The sequence below is a fragment of the Triticum urartu genome, chromosome 4A, assembly GCF_056163025.1.
Source record: "Triticum urartu cultivar PI428250 chromosome 4A, HENAU_Tu73, whole genome shotgun sequence".
NCBI lineage: Eukaryota > Viridiplantae > Streptophyta > Magnoliopsida > Poales > Poaceae > Triticum > Triticum urartu.
In genome coordinates, this window is record NC_141876.1 from 1714016 (window position 1) to 1733728 (window position 19713).

The 19713-nt window shown below is 47.6% G+C and overlaps 1 pseudogene; it reads left to right on the forward strand.

Annotated features, from left to right (window-relative positions):
- Nucleotides 1–17542: 17542 nt before the first annotated feature.
- Nucleotides 17543–18377, forward strand: LOC125554237 (ethylene-responsive transcription factor ERF096 pseudogene; annotated as a pseudogene).
- Nucleotides 18378–19713: the final 1336 nt, after the last annotated feature.

Sequence of the window (19713 nt, forward strand, 5' to 3'; positions counted from 1 at the left end):
CAGTACGACTACGGAGTTGATGACCCCTCTCTCTTGCCAGAGCAACCAGGCAAGCCCCCCCCCCTTGATCACCAGATATCGCCTACTCTTCTCTATACTACTTGCATTAGAGTAGTGTAGCATGTTACTGCTTTCCGTTAATCCTATTCTGATTCATAGCCTGTCATTGTTGTTACAACTGTTGATACCTTAACTACAATACTAAATGCTTAGTATAGGATGCTAGTGTTCCATCAGTGGCCCTACACTCTTGTCCGTCTGCCATGCTATACTACTGGGCCGTGATCACTTCGGGAGGTGATCACGGGCATATACTATATACTTTACACTGTTACATTACCGGTGATACTGTTTGGAGATGGGGGCTGAAGGGGCAGGTGGCTCCATCCCGGTAGAGGTGGGCCTGGGTTCCCGACGGCCCCCGACTGTTACTTTGAGGCGGAGCGACAGGGCAACTTGAGACCACCTAGGAGAGAGGTGGGCCTAGCCCTGGTCGGCGTTCGCGGTTACTTCAAAATAACATGCTTAACGAGATCTGGGTATTTGATCTGAGTCTGGCTACTGGCCTATACGCACTAACCATCTACGCGGGGACAGTTATGAGCACTCGACGTCGTGGTATCAGCCGAAGCCTTCGTGACGTAAGCGACTAAGCGGCGCGCGCCGGGTTGGACCGCGTAACGCAACTTCCTTTGTAATGGAGGTTGCCAGGTCTGCTCTCCGGCCGCGTACGCAACATGCAGGTGTGCAATGGGCGATGGGCCCAGACCCCTGCGCCATAGGATTTAGACCGGCGTGCTGACCTCTTTGTTGTGCCTAGGTAGGGTTGCGATGTGTTGATCTTCCGAGGCCGGGCATGACCCAGGAAAGTGTGTCCGGCCAAATGGGATCGAGCATGTTGGGTTATGTGGTGCACCCCTGCAGGGAAGTTAAACTATTCGAATAGCCGTGATCTTAGGTAACATGACGACTTGGAGTTGTACCTTGACCTTATGACAACTAGAACCGGATACTTAATAAAACACATCCTTCCAAGTGCCAGATACAACCGGTGATCGCTCTCTCACAGGGCGACGAGGGGAGGATCATCGGTTAGGATTATGCTATGCGATGCTACTTGGAGGACTTCAGTCTACTCTCTTCTACATGCTGCAAGACGGAGGCTGCCAGAAGCGTAGTCTTCGACGGGACTAGCTATCCCCCTCTTATTCCGGCATTCTGCAGTTCAGTCCACATATGATAGCCTTATTTCAGTTGATACCAATGCATACATATGTAGTGTAGCTCCTTGCTTGCGAGTACTTTGGATGAGTACTCACGGTTGCTTTCTCCCTCTTTTCCCCTTTCCCTTCTACCCGATTGCTGCGACCAGACGTTGGAGTCCAGGAGCCAGACGCCACCGTCGACGACTACTACTACTACTCGGGAGATGCCTACTACTACGTGCGGCCCGCTGATGACGACTAGGAGTAGTTTAATTAGGAGGATCCCAGGCAGGAGGCCTGCGCCTCTTTCGATCTGTATCCCAGTTTGTGCTGGCCTTCTTAAGGCAAACTTGTTTGACTTATGTCTGTACTCAGATATTGTTGCTTCCGCTGACTCGTCTATGATCGAGCTCTTGTATTCGAGCCCTCGAGGCCTCTGGCTTGTAATATGATGCTTGTGTGACTTATTTTATTTGTAGAGTTGTGTTGTGATATCTTCCTGTGACTCCCTGATCTTGATCGTACACGTTTGCGTGTATGATTAGTGTACGGTCAAATCGGGGGCGTCACAAGTTGGTATCAGAGCCGACTGCCTGTAGGAATTCCCCTTTCACACTCCTTGGCTGAAGTTGAGTCTAGACATTTCAAGAACTTTTACTAACATGGTTGGGTGCCTTACGGGCCCACGTCGCCATCTGGGTGGTATTAGGATCTTTTACTACTCGATCCTTACTCTGGGACTCTAAACTCTCTTCTATTCGGGTTAAATGAATTTTGCTAAATCTAACATTAGGATCTCGTTATCACTTTCACCCGGAGAGCCCCTTGTTACTGATGACCGTCTGCTGTACGTGAAGACCCTGAAGATACTCTCCGTTGTTAACCCGAGAACTTGTGTTCATCGCGTTTGCAATTCCCCTTCCACCGTCAACCCTTATGGATAACTACTTGCAGTTATTATTCTTACATTCATCCCCAGTTGGTCTTGTTATTACAAGATACCCCGAACTACTTGACGTTGTTTCGATAATCCTTTGAGCTTACTGCCTTGCTGTTCTTTGTCACCTGAATACCCCTATGGATAATTCTCGCACTTATCGAGTATCCGCTCACCCCCCAGTTGTTCATGTGTTTCACAATGGTCTTCGAAATACTATTTGATCCTCCAAGAATCCTTAGTAGCTTATTGTTCTGCAATACTTGTCTGCTTGCATTATGGATGCTTTCCATATGTCTGGCAATATTTGTTAGTATCCTTAGACACCGCAAATTTTGATCCTATTGATTCAACATGAGTGCGAATGCATGCTATTATCAGTTGATCCTTTTAAATTATCTTTCTGGCTCAGACGTCATTTTTGAACATGAGCTTGTTCTCGACCAATCTGTTGCCGTCAATTGTACCCTTAGGTCTATTGAACTTATCCACCCTTGATCAGAGCGTCTGCTTCTGATCCTTCTATTTGGGAATCATAATTTCTTTGATAACTAAGCATCGAATCATTCAGGTGTTCTATAATCTGATGCCCTTGCATCCTTTCTTCAACTGATTGTGTGCCGATGCTCACATCAACTCCGCTATGGACCGTCAGATCCTTTATTGGATTATTATTCGATAGTGTCCTCCTTATTCAATAACCTTGTGAGCCTTTCCTCGGATACATAATGCTTTTGGTGAATTGTATCCTCTGTTTTTCTCCACCATGCTCTGTTTTCGAGCTGGTGGTATTTACGAATGAAGCTTGTGGTATATGATTCCACGATACCCTGACTGGTTGAACCTATGCTTTTCTTAATCTGTGTGAACCCGAAAGTTTTCACGGGTCATACTCCTCTGGTAATTCATCAGGTAGGTTTTGACACTGAAATCATTTTTATCTAGAGCAGTGAATGAAAGGTTATGCATTGAAGAAGTGGGAGTCGACCTTGAACTTTGTGTTCAAGCCCATGGACACGATGTAGATCTTATTATTAAAGCTTCTCTTAAATTAAAATTTTCCCTTGGTATAAGTTCTTATATCTAGGATCTGGCCTTTTGCAATCGTGGTTTCGACCATATGTTCTTCTTTGACCCAATTTCACGGACAAGTTTAAGCACTTGTCTTCTGTGGATCAATACACCAGTCGAACCTGTACTTTAATCTTCCGTCGAGTATTACACCATGGTACCTCGATAATATCAAGTACTACATAACCCCTTATGAGTTCTTCATCAAGTTCTACATTTTCACTGATTCCAATTTTTCATGGGCTCTGAGTTATTAAACACTCAAAGACCGATAACTAAACCGAGTCCACACTACGGTTCAACAACTATTATGAATCTTCTTTTCTTATGAGTTTGTACCCGATCACGTCCTTCCTACCCTATTTGGCTATATCATTATTGTGATGATTTTAACTGTGCTACCTGGTCCTTATTCCCGGAGCACAACTTTCGACGATGAGCTAAGATTACGTCAATCTTCCTCATCATACCATTTTGCCTTAAACAACGAGCTTGGTTTCGTGTTTGTGTCATACCTTGGGTTCAATAACCTTTCGCTTCATCATTCCTTTGGCTTGATGTCATCGCCGACCGATTACATCTTCATGAAATCTCTCAACAATTGTGTCGTGATCATCATCGGCATTCTGAGCTCTTCCAGGATGTCAATTGAGTTCATTACGAGAAATACCATCCTTGCCCTCGATGAGTTGTGTTATCTTTGACCACTCTATTGCCTTCCGTTCAACACAAACTTGTTCGTGTTTTGTGTTATACCTTGAGATCCCTGCTAACCAGCATTTGTTCTTCTTTACCTTGGAGTATTACCATCTTTTAATATCAAGGATGTTGTGAGGACTGCTCCACCTCTTAATGGAATTCTTGGTATTGTGATGCTTCTTGCCATCACCATTCTTTTCTTGGCCCCCGTGTTGAGTGAACTCTGTTGTGAGAATTTGATATCTCTAGCAACCCTATTGCTTCAAAGTTAATGGACAATAATTCCAATTTGGTGTACTGGTTGCTAAATCGCCATTCTGATGTTGGTCGTGCAACCCAACCCATATTTCGGGTGCACCTTTCAACCCATGTTTAATTGTGTATGTTTTCCTCGAACATACATCATTATATTGTACTGTTCGATCTGACAAATGTTATCTCCTTGTTCACATAGTTGTGGAAATCCATCTTTTGTTAATCTCGATGAATTGTCGCTGATTCCATCAGCCACCTCCTCATCCTCTCGTTGGTTTACTAATGAACTCTTGTTTCGGAACTCGCTTCCATAGTTCAATTCTCGAGAATCTTACAATGTCACCTCGACAATTTGTGTTGCACCTTTCTTCTCAGTCATCCCGTGTCTGAGTTATCTTGACACCAATCAGATCTGAATCTCGGTTAGATATGATGGTTGGAACATATTTCAAGAGTTATAACTTTGATCCTCATATGACCCGGTAAGATGATATCATGCCTAGCACACTTGATCAGAGGACCTATTGTTATAGTATCCTCTCTAGCAAGGTTACCCATTCTTTTGTGAGGAAATTGCAAGACTTATACTATAAGTTGTTCCTGATGAATCCCTTCGTGTATCCAGAGTCTGACCTTTGCTTAAAGACCATGTCAATGCTATCTCGAAGCATGTCTATCGTACTCTTATCATCGATAAGAACATTTGATGCACAATGCTAATTTTCTATATCATTTATCCTAACACCGTAGCAGGGCAATGTCATGAAATTACTCTGTTTTCTACTTTCTATCCTGTCATGGATATCAAGCTCTGCTTGTCTTTGGAAGGGTATACCCCTGAAATGTGTGTTTAAACACATTTTCCTTTCCATTGTTCTGTTAATCTGATAATCACATTTTCCTTTCCATTGTTTTGTTTAACCTTCTTGAGGTTTATATGACCTAAGCAGTAATAAGTCACTGTTTTTGTAAGCACCTCGGTGTACAACTCTGTCAGTAAGAACCTATTACTATCGTTGATGACATTTCGGTAACCACGATGGACGAGAAACTTTGCCTATTGGTCCGCCTCGTTCAACGAGCAGGAAAATGGTTCTCTTTGTCCCTCGCCCTTGGTATCAACGTCGTTGCCGACATAATCGACAGGCTACCCTCTGACATGCCTTTCTTGCATGATCATGCAAGACGTCTCCGCCCTTCCCACTTTTAACCCACATGATGGGCCCATAATCCACAGTTCCACAGGATCAAAACCTGACTCTCCTGTACAACCCTGTTTATAATGGTTATTCCCCACGCTTGGCTTCGTATTTAATTCATGGGTCACCTTCCTAGTGCTCTATTCTGGTATCAGACGCAATACTTACTCTTGCTACTCTGAACCCCTTTCTCACTCAGGTTCAGACTTCGAGCAACTATCTATCTGCTTGAAACTTCTTATTGTACCTTCGAACTTTACTCTCAATGTGTTTTAATTGTTCAACTCGAGAGGCACTCGTATGATCATTCATGGGTTAACCCCAGATTTTACCGTTATAGCATTCTGTCGTTGCCAATCTGCCCCGTGACCTATTCGTAATAACGATGGAACCCCCGAAGAAAGGATGAAGACTTCATAATGATGACCTGAAGCAGTGGAATGAAGACATCAATGTAATGGTTTGACCTCTTCAAGAAAAGCAACCAAGACCGAGGAGATTCGTTAGAATTACCTAACCAGACCCTTTCCCCCTACTCCCGGTCCTAAATCTCGGGACGAGATTTCTTGTAGTGGAGGAGAATTGTGATGCCCGGATAGTTACGCTATAGTAACCCTCCGCTAATGACGCCACGTCACCATGATTACTGTTGTTAATCTTGCGATGATTCAAATCCCGTTCAAATTTCAAATTTAAAATCAAGACAAACAATTAAAGTATTCAAAAACTAAAACTAAAATGTCCGGGTTGTGTCAAATAAATCGCAAGTAGTAATGGTGGAGAAACCACATGTTTAATAAAATATTTAAATGCTCTAAATTAAGTACAACAACAACTAGAACAATTAATTAAATACCTTTTTAAGATATAAGGTTACACACTATTTTTTTAGTTAAATGCCTAACTAGTATTGGCAGTGGTATAACTAGTAGTACTACATCAGGTGCTGTTTTTATAATGAACAAATCTAAAATGTGTAGTAAATAAAATAGCAAAATTAATTAAACAGAAAAAGTAAACAAAAAGAAAAAAAGGAAAACAAAGGGGCAAACCCCCCGGCCCAACTGGGCCACGGCCCCGCAGGCCACCAGGCCGCCAGGCCGGCCCACCTCACCTCCCATAACCCCCTCTCTACCCTGTGACCTAACCCTCGTCGCCCCACTCCCCCCCGCACGATCCCCTCGCTCCTCCCCCCGATCGGATCTAGATCGGGGCAGCAGGCCCCCAACGCCATCGCATCTCCCCTTCGCCCCCATCGATCCACATCAGGACCGAACCGCCACCGACGCCGCCCTGGCTCCGTGCTCGAGCCCCGCGTCGCCTGGCGCCCCTGCTGCGGTGGCCGAGCCACCCGCCGGCGACGAACCCCCTCCCTCACGCCCGTGCCACGGCCTCTTCATCACCGCACCCCGCCACCGCCCGTCGCCTTGTCCTCCTCATCTCCTCCTCGCCGACGACGCGTCCTCGTCCTCCTCCCCAAAGGCTCCACCGAGCCTCGCCGCCCCCCTGCTCAGCAACGTTGGTGAGGACCCCGGTCCTCCTTCCCGTGCCCTCACTCCGGCGCTCGCCCGCGCCACCACACCATCTTCTCCGCGCGTTGCTATGCCTGGCCATGACCGCGCCCCGCGCCTCCCACTCGCACCGTCGCTTGCTGCCGGGAGCCGCTGAACCGCGCGTCGCGCTCGTCGCCCTTGCTCTGCGGCCTCGCCCCCTTGCTCCCGCTCCGCCGCAGTCGCTGCCTGCCGCTGCTCCGGCCTGCGAGCCTCGCCGTGGCTGGCCTGGGTCAGTGCCCAGTCGGGCTAGCGCCCGTGCCTGGGGCCAGCACCATGCACCCGCATCGTTCGGGCGATGCCCGAAACCCGCATGCCCAACACCCGCAAGCCTCCCCCAGAGCCAATGACAGGTGGGCCTAGCCCAGAACGTTATTTAAAAAAAGAGGTTTAAAAGAAATAATAATAAAATATAATAAATAAATAAATAGATTAGTAATTAATTAATTAATAAGTTAATTAATCCTGCTTAACTAATCTAACTAAAATGAATTAACCTAATCACTTAGTTAGTCTAACCAACAGGTTTAGTTAGTATGAGACGATGACAAATGGGGCCCACGCGTCAGTTTGACCAAGTCAACTGACTGTTGACTGCTGACATCACCCTGGTGTTATGCTGACATCATAATGGCATTTCCAAATTAATTTAATTATGTTAATCCCAAAATGATTAAAAACTTTGAAAATTAATATAAATTAAACCGTAGCTCGGATGAAAAAACTTTGTATATGAAAGTTGCTCAGAACGACGAGACAAAGCCGGATATGCAGCCCGTTCATCCGCCACACATCCCTAGCATAGGAAACACGCAACTTTCCCCCTCCGGCTCCCCTGCCCGAAAATGCGAAACACCGGGGATACTTTCCCGGATGTTTTCCCCCTTCACCGGTACCACCTCGTACCGCGTTAGGGCACAACTAGCATCACGCTTTGCCATGTCATGCATCGTCATGCATTTGTTTGCATTATATTTATTGTTTCTTCCCCCTCTTCTCTCGCTGGACACCGAGACCAACGTCGCTGCTACCCAGTACGACTACGGAGTTGATGACCCCTCTCTCTTGCTAGAGCAACCAGGCAAGCCCCCCCCTTGATCACCAGATATCGCCTACTCTTCTCTATACTACTTGCATTAGAGTAGTGTAGCATGTTACTGCTTTCCGTTAATCCTATTCTGATGCATAGCCTGTCATTGTTGTTACAACTGTTGATACCTTAACTACAATCCTAAATGCTTAGTATAGGATGCTAGTGTTCCATCAGTGGCCCTACACTCTTGTCCGTCTGCCATGCTATACTACTGGGCCGTGATCACTTCGGGAGGTGATCACGGGCATATACTATATACTTTACACTGTTACATTACCGGTGACACTGTTTGGAGATGGGGGCTGAAGGGGCAGGTGGCTCCATCCCGGTAGAGGTGGGCCTGGGTTCCCGACGGCCCCCGACTGTTACTTTGAGGCGGAGCGACAGGGCAGCTTGAGACCACCTAGGAGAGAGGTGGGCCTAGCCCTGGTCGGCGTTCGCAGTTACTTCAAAATAACACGCTTAACGAGATCTGGGTATTTGATCTGAGTCTGGCTACTGGCCTATACGCACTAACCATCTACGTGGGCACAGTTATGGGCACTCGACGTTGTGGTATCAGCCGAAGCCTTCGTGACGTCAGCGACTGAGCGGCGCGCGCCGGGTTGGACCGCGTAACGCAACTTCCTTTGTAATGGAGGTTGCTAGGTCTGCTCTCCGGCTGCATACGCAACGTGCAGGTGTGCAATGGGCGATGGGCCCAGACCCCTGCGCCATAGGATTTAGACCGGCGTGTTGACCTCTTTGTTGTGCCTAGGTAGGGCTTCGACGTGTTGATCTTCCGAGGCCGGGCATGACCCAGGAAAGTGTGTCCGGCCAAATGGGATCGGGCGTGTTGGGTTATGTGGTGCACCCCTGCAGGGAAGTTAAACTATTCGAATAGCCGTGATCTTCGGTAACAGGACGACTTGGAGTTGTACCTTGACCTTATGACAACTAGAACCGGATACTTAATAAAACACATCCTTCCAAGTGCCAGATACAACCGGTGATCGCTCTCTCATAGGGCGACGAGGGGAGGATCATCGGTTAGGATTATGCTATGCGATGCTACTTGGAGGACTTCAGTCTACTCTCTTCTACATGCTGCAAGACGGAGGCTGCCAGAAGCGTAGTCTTCGACGGGACTAGCTATCCCCCTCTTATTCCGGCATTCTGCAGTTCAGTCCACATATGATAGCCTTATTTCAGTTGATACCAATGCATACATATGTAGTGTAGCTCCTTGCTTGCGAGTACTTTGGATGAGTACTCACGGTTTCTTTCTCCCTCTTTTCCCCTTTCCCTTCTACCCGATTGCTGCGACCAGACGTTGGAGTCCAGGAGCCAGACGCCACCGTCGACTACTACTACTACTACTACTCGGGAGATGCCTACTACTACGTGCAGCCCGCTGACGACGACCAGGAGTAGTTTAGGAGGATTCCAGGCAGGAGGCATGCGCCTCTTTCGATTTGTATCCCAGTTTGTGCTAGCCTTCTTAAGGCAAACTTGTTTAACTTATGTCTGTACTCAGATATTGTTGCTTCCGCTGACTCGTCTATGATCGAGCTCTTGTATTCGAGCCATCGAGGCCTCTGGCTTGTAATATGATGCTTGTATGACTTATTTTATTTGTAGAGTTGTGTTGTGATATCTTTCCGTGAGTCCTTGATCTTGATCGTACACGTTTGCGTGTATGATTAGTGTACGGTCAAATCGGGGGCGTCACAAGAATATAGGTATTTTTGGACTATATTTGAACATAAATCCCAGAATGAATTGCACAAGGGCTGACTAGCCATTGTGATTGACAGGTGTGTCTAAAGGGGTTGAAGAGGTGCTGACACAACAACTCTGGTGCAGAGGCGTTTTTCACCGAGGGCGATGCTAGCCAATGGGGCTGACGGTGAGGCTAAGGGCCCACAAGCCTGGGCGGTGAGGGGTGAGGCGTGTGCACTGCGGGGGTTTCAATCGAGCCACGTCTACTGATGGGTGGGCCAACCCTGCCACATGGGCGCGGTTGGGGGTGGACCCGGTCACCGCATGTCAATAGCTATTTTTCTCGTGTTCGGTTGTCGAGTGTGCACTTATGCCGCTCGCCAGGATGTAGTTTCATTTTATTTTCTTTTTGATCTGCTTGTATTGAGATTTTCTCACCACTCCACATCGGTTTAGCTGTTTGTGCTTTATATGTAACTAAAGCTATATAGTGGGGTGAAACCCTGTTTTGAGAGCTTCCCTATGCATAGATATCCTCAAGTATATACATGAAATTCGGTTGTGTTTACTTGGATTTTTTAGATGCAATCGAAGAGTAGCTACTACTCCTGAAATATAAGAGTATTTAGATCACTAAAGTAGTGATCTAAATGTTTTTATATTTTTTTTTACAGAGGAAGTATGTAGATACGTACGTGGCACATAGTCATAGTCCTTGTCATTTGGCCTGGTGGCTGCATGCATGCATGCTGACGTGCCAGCAACGCCACACCAACATCACCACCACCTTGAGCGTGAGTTTGTCCGCCCACAACGTGTCTGTCAAGAGGGCATATATATGTGCACGTGGCGTGTATAGATGGATCATTTTCATCTCTTTTATGTGGGGCCGGGCCAGCGGGAGAAGGAACTGGCAATGTCAAACGTGTCAATCGATCGAGAAATTTGTGCATATATACGTAGGCGTGAGTCACTACCTGGTCTGGTCTGGTCGGGTCTGGTCTGGTTTGATCCGGATGAGAGAAGAGTCAACACAACACTCCTACTGGCTGACGTACATGATGAGCTAGCAGTAGCAGTAGCACAAACAAAACCAAAGCAAATATCGCAACCCACCTGGCCTGGCTAGCTAGCCTATGGGTATATTTTATTACCCGTTCGTAGTATTCTAATCTACACGTACGACGTACTAGTAGTAGTAGTAATACGAGTACGACCCCAAACACGTGTTTTACGTTTTTTTACCATGGATCAAGACGGCACGCACATGCACCGTACCCACCCACACCCAGCCACCAGCAGCTTGGTAAACGCACGTACTAGTTGGCATCTCCTAAACCAAATATGCTTTGCTCCTAATAATACAAGTTTTTACCATCCAAAAAATATACCACGACCATAGTACTTAACAATAGCTAGCTGAGGCTGAGGACGATAGCTAGAGTAGGACATATGCATGCACGCACAGGTCTGCTCTCACGTGCGAATATTTATTTATTTTTGTGTATGTGTATGCATCCCGTTCTCGTAGCTCTTGACCATATGCATGACGCTTACACACAGGCACTTTGCCCAGACAGACATACATACATGATACATGCACCCAACTCCGGCCGGCCGCCACTTTGGTAAACGTACCTACGTATACACCCCCTAATATTACGTACTACGGTACTAATCAATTGCTCCAACCTAATCCTACTTACTTAATAATGACAATAATACTAATAGTTTTTACCCTCCTAAAATACTTGGCCATACTATAGCAAGCAAGCACTAGCTGGGTACTACGTACGTACAACTGCGCCATGTACTACTCCCTCCGTTCCTAAATACTTGTCTTTCTAGGCATTTCAACAAGTGACTACATACGAAGCAAAATGAGTGAATCTACACTTTAAAATATGTCTACATACATCCGTATGTAGTAGTCATTTGAAATGTCTAGAAAAACAAGTATTTAGGAACGGAGGGAGTACTCCGTATGCATGCATGAATGATGAATGCATGTCTGCTCTCACGTGCGAATCATTGTATGCATCTTCTTGGAGTAGCTAACTAGCTATGGGATGGTATTCGTTATGGCTACCACTTAGCAGCAGCTTGACTTCTTCTCAGATGCACTAGCTAATTAAGCTAATTAAGCTAGCTAGGGCTAGGTAAGATCGATCGAGTTACTTTAGATCTTCACTGACATGCATCGTGATAGTACCATGGACAGTATTAGTTCGTTCTTCAAATATCGATTATGTTGGCTTGCTGCAAAATAAACTCTCTCTTTTTTTTTTGCGGGGAAGGAAAATCAACTTCTGTACGTACTAGGTTGACAATCATAAGTAGCCATGAATAATAATTCAAATAAAAAAGACAATCACCGTCTTAGGAGATGGCTAAATGACATTATTGTCAGGCGGCTATTGCGTGATTCATGATTACAAAGAGATCCTAATAGGTTAAGACGGCTATGGTAGGTGTTGGAGATTTTTTTAAGTGTCCTTAATGGGTCCTGAAGATTTAAAGTGAGACAATATTTTGAATTTTGAAACACAGCAGAATGGCCATTGGTAAGTGCATTGTATAAGTTTGTGGACCGGGTAGGAGAAAAAGATATGTTGCCGCATTGGAATTGCAATTTGTTCGCTCTCTTATGCTACAATATATAAAATGGAGAATTGGTTGGAAAGAGAAACTAAAACATAGATCACGATTTTGAGTCGGGCTCACAACATTTCATTTTGTTATTTGTGTCTTCTTTTTTGCGGGAATTTGTGTCTTCTACAAGAGTGTTGTTCTCATATTAAAGTAGTGCTGCATTTGTTTATTTGTGTTTGGTCCCACATGTGAGTAAAGTATATTTGTTTATGTCTCTTTGATGGCTGCTAGTTGGCATGTGAGGAGGAGTGTATTTATTTATTGATGAACATCTTGAGTGCAAATGCATGAAGTGTTAAAAAACATCAGAAAATCCCGGAAGAACAAAAGAAACCATTTCTCAAGAAAAAATTTAGATTGGGAGTAATTAATTAATTATCCGACAGTAACAAAACAATATACGAGAAAATATGAGCAACAATTAATGACCAGCATTATAAACTTGTGAGTTCTATATTAGCATAGATACATACTGAAAATATTTAGTGCAATTTTCTATAACTAAGTAGGTGATCCCCATTAACATATTTATCTCAACATGCAACTATGTCACCACACCATGCAATCATGCATGGGAATCTCATGATGAAATCATACTTGAAAACTTTCATTTTAAAGTAATTCTAATATGCTACTTATATTTAATAAATATCTATGATCATAAATAATTCTAGTTTTAGATCTTATATGGTAATTCAAAAACTTATCTTTTTTGAACACACTACAATCACAGATGCCCACATGCATGCACATACACTCACCCCTATAAATACTCGCACACACACCCTATATATCTCTATAAGCACTACCGAGATATTTAGCCAGCATCACATCTTGAAATTGACAAAGTCACCACATACGTCTTGTAATCGACGGAAACGTCTCCTCGCATTGAACGAACATCGCCAAAAAGTTTGAAATAAGTCCAGATAAAGGCAAGCACTATCTAGGACTTTAACCCTGGTGGGTTGGTTCCACCACGAGGAACCTAATCATCTGAACTACACTCAGTTCGCTTAATCTAGATACTTATTTTATACTCCCTCCGTTGCTAAATATTTGTCTTTTTAGAGATTTCAAATGGACTGTCACATATGGATGTATATAAACATATTTTAGAGTGTAGATTCACTCATTTTGCTCCGTATATAGTCACTTGTTGAAATCTCTAGAAAGACAAATATTTAAAAACGGAGGGAGTATAACTAAATCTCGTTTAAATACATTACAAGTAATTTCTGCAGCAACGGATGGGATACTATCTAGTCTAGTCTAGTTAATGAAATGCTGCATACTAAGAGCATCTCCAGCCGTTCGCCCCCCCCCCCCCCCCAGGGCGCTAAAAAAGGGCGGTCTGGGGGCGAACCGGCGCTAGTTCGGCCCCTGGGGGCGACCTAGCTCCCAGTCACGCCCCCAGGACGTTAAAAAATCGAACTTGGTCGTTCCCGCTCACAAAAGACGCCACAAGTCGGGCGATCGCAAGCCACAATTCGGCGTACAAAAAATAGAGCGGCAGAAGTTTGCGTGCGCATCACTCGGCGGGCTCTGCCCCAGGCGTCGGCGGAGTTGGCATGCACGGGCTTGGCGGTGTCGGAGCAGCCTCTGCGTTGGGCGGTGTCGGCGCAGCTTCGGTGGTGCTGGACGTCGTCACGCGGGCTTGGCGTCGGCGTGTGCGTCGGCGTCGGCGGCCTTGTCGAGGGAAGCTGGTTCAGGATGAGGCCGCGCTCTGTCAAGTACCACGCCTTGACCGCCTCGTCGGTGCTCTGGAGCATGTCCGCCCCGCCCAGCAGGAAAGCCAGGTCGGTGTTTCTCTTCTTCGCGGCGACGTTCGTCCGGAGCAGGTCGAGCTTGATGGCGCTACTCGACATCAACACCGACCACCGCGCCTTGGTCTTCTCTTCACGAAGGACGGTCCGGGCCTGCGCGTCGGTGAGGCAGTGCTCGATGGACTCCTGCACTCGAGCGGTGGCTGTGTCGGCGTATTTCCCCTTCTTGGCAACTTTGTTGCCGTCCAGCCGCCCTTCCGATGCGGCAGGAGTCGGCGCGTCCGGCTTGTAGGTCTCCTTGGCCTTGTCGAGGGTGCGTCGGACTTCCGCCCACTTCTCGCACTTGTCAATGCGCTTGTAGACGTGGAGGCACTTGAATTCGGCGTCGCTGTTGCTCTGCCGGTACAGGGTGAACATGCGCAGCAACTGCGCGGAGGGACAAACAGTTGGCGCGCGTACACGGCGAAGAGAGGCGGGAGGCTGGCATGGCATACCTGATCCTCGACGCCGGCGCTGCTCTCCGGGCGAGCCGCGACCTCCTCGACAACCCCATGCCATTTGTTGCACGCCCCCTCGGCTTCCTCTGCTTCGGCTGGGCGACGGAGGCAGTCGCGGTTGCCGCTGCGCGGGGGGCGACGTACTTCTTCGGTGGCATGGCGGCCGGCTGGGAGGGAGGCGAGCGGGAGGAAGATTGGCGGGAGGAAGGAAGAGTACGGGAGGGAAGTGGGGAAAACGCGGGTAGAAACGGCGGGAAGAGGCGCTCGCCTCGCCGATAGGACGGACCCACGCGCCCTTTTCGCTTGTGCCGGCGCCCCAGGCGCCCCCCAGGAAGCCGGGTTCGGCCTGGGTCCGCCGGCACCAGCTTCGCCTCGAGCCAGCGAAAAACGGGCTTTTGGGGGTGCGACTGGGCCGTTTTTTCGACGCCAGCGCGGCAAAATCACCTGGGAATGGCCTGTTGGGGACGCGGCTGGAGATACTTTAAAAATACTTGGGCGTGTATCTATGCAAGGGAGGGAGGGAGGGAGGGAGGCAAGGTGGCATCATTGCATATATGCATGGGTATCCTTGAGCTTTTGGACGGTCAACATGCATGCGAAGACCATGCATCTATGGAGGTGCAAGATGGCCGAAGTGAGTACTAGTAATCCTAGCTAGGTGATATATGCGTGCCTGCCTGATGCGTTGCCACCCCCATGCATCCCCGGTGATCCTGGGAATGAGCCTTGCACTTGCACAAGGAAAAGGGTGTGGTATGGTCGTCTCTACTGACTTTCAACTGCGGGCAGCCGGCCTCTCTCTATCCGTGGGAAAGAAAACAAAAAATATTTGTTAAAGTGGCCCGGACGGAATATAATCTGCTATTGAATTCGGCGAATGTGCGGCGCGGACGACAGAATGGTCGGTTGAGGTGTTCATTCATGCATATATAAACTGCTTGCGAGCTGCTTTTATGTATGGAGCGGAGCATATATAAAAAGTGTAGGTTGCATGCCAAGCTAGATCAGATGCTGTTTTAGTTGCTTAGTAAACAAAGGCTACTCTTTAGGTAGTGATGGATATATTAAGAAATTGACCAACTGCGATTACTAGTAGAAAGCTGATTGCATGCATGGGGCCAACGAAATTTAGATGTCATCGATTGATCAACGGAAGAGGTTGGCGTTGACGAGGTCGCCGGCAGCACGCACTAATTGCATGCCTTGGAGAGGTGGAGTTGTGTCAGTTGGATCGAGCTAATCGACCGATTCATTCAAGGCACTAATGTCAGTCGCCAAGTCAAACCATAACTGCCTACTAGTACTAGTCAGCGCATGCAATGCATGGATGCAACCTCACTCACCTCATCACCCGGCCCGCAGGTAAGGTACGATACGATACGATAGAGGTTCATGCGTTCATGGCATCACCTCCCACCTCACTGTCTACTGTCTACTGTCTCCATTCTCATCCTCTCCTCCCCTCTGCATTACTATGCACATCACTTACCTGATTTTGTCCCCTTCCTTCCCCGCCAACATATATATGTCGTGTATACAAGCAAAAATAAATAAATGAAAAGGGCCGAGTAATATTTTAAAACTAATGCACACACAAATAACCCTTTTTGGAATACCTTGTAACGGAAAAGCACAACACAGAGAATAAATCGGTGGTTGCATGGTTAGGAGGATGCTAAGATGGTGGTACCCTTGGCCCAACAAGGAACAAACCCTAGGTTCCATACTTAATTTGATGTCTCATTATTAATGTGGATTAATCTTTCAATGGGATACGACTGTCAATGCCGAGGCATCCATGGTGACTTCGGCAACCTTCACGCTCCACAACTTTGACCTGATCTTCAGTACGCGTTGAACCGTCTAGAAATTCATTCAGCCAGAAACACAAGTACAAGCAAAGGAAATAAGAGGTCTGGTGGGGCAACAACACAAGATATGCCAAAAACCAGGAAACAAATCAATACAAGACACCTCCGAGAAGAGGAATTAACTGTTGGGAGACGCGTCGATCTTTCGGCCGACCAACTGAAGACCTACCAGCATGCCACCTAGAAGGTTCCACTATAGCAAAAATGTGAAGAATTTAGACACAAAGTTAGAAGAAGCATGCCGTAAGAAAAGAATACACGCTGGATAATAATCATCTTATTACGTAAAGTCCATAGGGTCCAAGCCATTGCCGCAAACACCAACCAGAAGAGATGTGTCTATTCTATTGATTATATTATATGTGGGGAATAATTTGTTAAACAACGATGCGGCTTTATTGATTAAGTAAAAAACAATACAGCATATCAGAGCGGGAAAAAACAAAACAAAAACAACCAACGCATAACAAAGAAAAAAACTAGAAAATCACACCAAGCAATGTCGTTGTCACAATGCTTTACAATACCTTGTATAATAATTTACAATCCAACATTTACGGCAGCCCACATCAATTTAGAATCCACCACGTTTTCCAGAAAACTGGAGGGGGATTATATGTACATGAGTTTTACAGGCATGTACTAAGTACGTATGTCCTTTGAGGTGCATGCATGCATGTAACTGAATAAGTGTTGTGTCTACATACTAGTGCCAAATACTTATATGTAGCACATACATCTGGAGATTATAATTAATTATAGAAAGAAACTTTGGTTGTATGCATACATGCATGTAAGCATATACTATATTATGATATGAAGTGCAATGCATAATGCATAGGAGGAAGAGTAGAGTAGGCACTCGAGACGTAGAGTGGACGTATGCCTTTACGCTACCCGGGAAGGAATGGTCGGATTCGTTGGGAATGGTTTGGATCCGCACGTGCCGGTCCCGCCTCCAAATATTGACATATCCCTTTCCCACCCTCTCCTTTTTAAACCCTCCGACTCCCCCCGCCTTCTCCTCCAACCCTTCATCACCAACATCGATCGATCAGCACTTCATTCTCCCTCGTTCCATCCAAGCTCCACCATCCATCACTGATTTGCACTTACCTAGCTACTCCGCAACCCCCACTTCCGGCTTCTTCATTTCTCACTACTAGTACGTAGTTGAGATTATGGAGGGCGGAGAAGGATCCGGTGGCGGCGGCGAGCCGACCAAGTACCGCGGGGTGCGCCGCAGGCCGTGGGGCAAGTTCGCCGCGGAGATCCGGGACTCGAGCCGGCACGGCGTGCGCATGTGGCTCGGCACCTTCGACACCGCCGAGGAGGCCGCGGCCGCCTACGACCGCTCCGCCTACTCCATGCGCGGCCGCAACGCCGTGCTCAACTTCCCCGACCGGGCGCACGTCTACGAGGCCGAGGCCAGGCGCCAGGGCCAGGGCTCTTCGTCGTCGGCGAGGCAGCAGAATCAGCAGCAGCAGCAGCAGCAGGGGCAGAGCGGGGTGATCGAGTTCGAGTACCTGGACGACGACGTGCTGCAGTCCATGCTCCACGACCACGACAAATCCAACAAGTAGATCGATGGATCATCCATCCATCCATCCATGGATCGATCCATAATACCTACTGTATCATCCCGGCCCGGCCGGCAACATCGACCTGCGTGCATGCGCGGGCGCGGATGCAATCTACACTACCTACCTATGCATTCCGGCCATATATTAGGTACGTAGATTATATGTGTACGAGAGCCTACGAGCTCGATGAAGATCGTACGTGGTGCATTCTGATGCATGAGGATTCCATCGACACGACCCTCTACCATATATTTGATGGGTCGATCGAGTAATTTGCAGCCAATAATCCAATCGATGATATGGGGTTTTCAGTCTCAAATGACACAATCGCAATGCCTACATTTTCAGTTACAGTATGCTTAATTAACCGACTTGTATCATCAACATATATATGCATCGATCATCTCAACATCAACATATATACATACTGTAAACCATCCTCGTACTTCCTGGCGAGATTTATTCAATGTTGGGGCATTAAATCAAATGGCCTGCTAGCTTGTTAGTCACACATGCACATGTAGGTACTCGATTACCGGCCCGGTCGGAGAGGTATGGAACCTACCTGGAAGCTTCTTTCTTTCATTCATATGCATTGCATAAGGGAAGTAGGGCTGGCTGCTAACAGCAGCTGAAAGATGGATGGAAGGAATCAAATATGCATGTCATCCATCGCCGCCGGTCCCGGTCCCGGTCCCGGCCCCCGCCCCGGCCGAGAGAAAGTAGGACGTACGGCTGGCTGGAGCCACAGTCTCAACAGTCGACCATGCACCCAGAATGCACTCCGTCCATGAGAATTCAGGGGCTGCGATGGAGCAACAGTACGTGCATGAAGCTTCTCGGAAGTCGGAACCTGCCCGCTTTCATTCCGGCCGTCACCACCAGTAGGTACGTTCACCAACACACCTCTGCTATTCTGCTGCTGGTAGATCATCGATTAATTACCTGCGCGCTGAAACCAACATGGAGAAACATGTCATGTGTAACTGCACTAACTCTCAATCTCCTACTCCTTAGGGCATCTCCAGCCGTTCGGCCCCCAGGGCGCCTAAATAGAGCGGCCTGGGGGCGTGCCGGCGCTAGTTCAGCCCCTGGGGGCGACCTAACTCCCAGTCACGCCCCCACGCGCCGGCCCCAGGATGCGGAAAATTTAAACTTGGTCGTTCCCGCTCTCAAAAGACACCACAAATCCGGCGATCGGACGTAGTCTGGCGTTACAAAAAACAGAGCGCCGCCGCCGCAAGTTCGCGTGCGCAATGATTCACTCGGCGGGGTCGGCTCCAGGCGTTGGCGGAGTCGGCGTGCGCGGGCTCGGCGGTGTCGGAGCTGCTTCGGTGCTGGGCTGTGTCGGCGCGGCTTCGGCACTGCTGGGCGGCGATGTAGAGGCGTCGCTCGGGCTTGGCGTCCGTGTGTTCGTGGGCGTCGTCGGCGTTGCCGTCGGCAGCTCGCTCAGGATGAGGCCGCGCTGCACCAGGTACCACGCCTTGAGCTTCTCGTCGTTGCTCTGGAGCATGTCCGCCCCGCCCATCAGAAAAACCATGTCGGTGTTCCTCTTCTTCGCGGCGACGTTCGTCCGGAGCAGGTCGAGCTTGATGGCGTTGTTCCTCATCAGCGACGACCACCGCGCCTCGGTC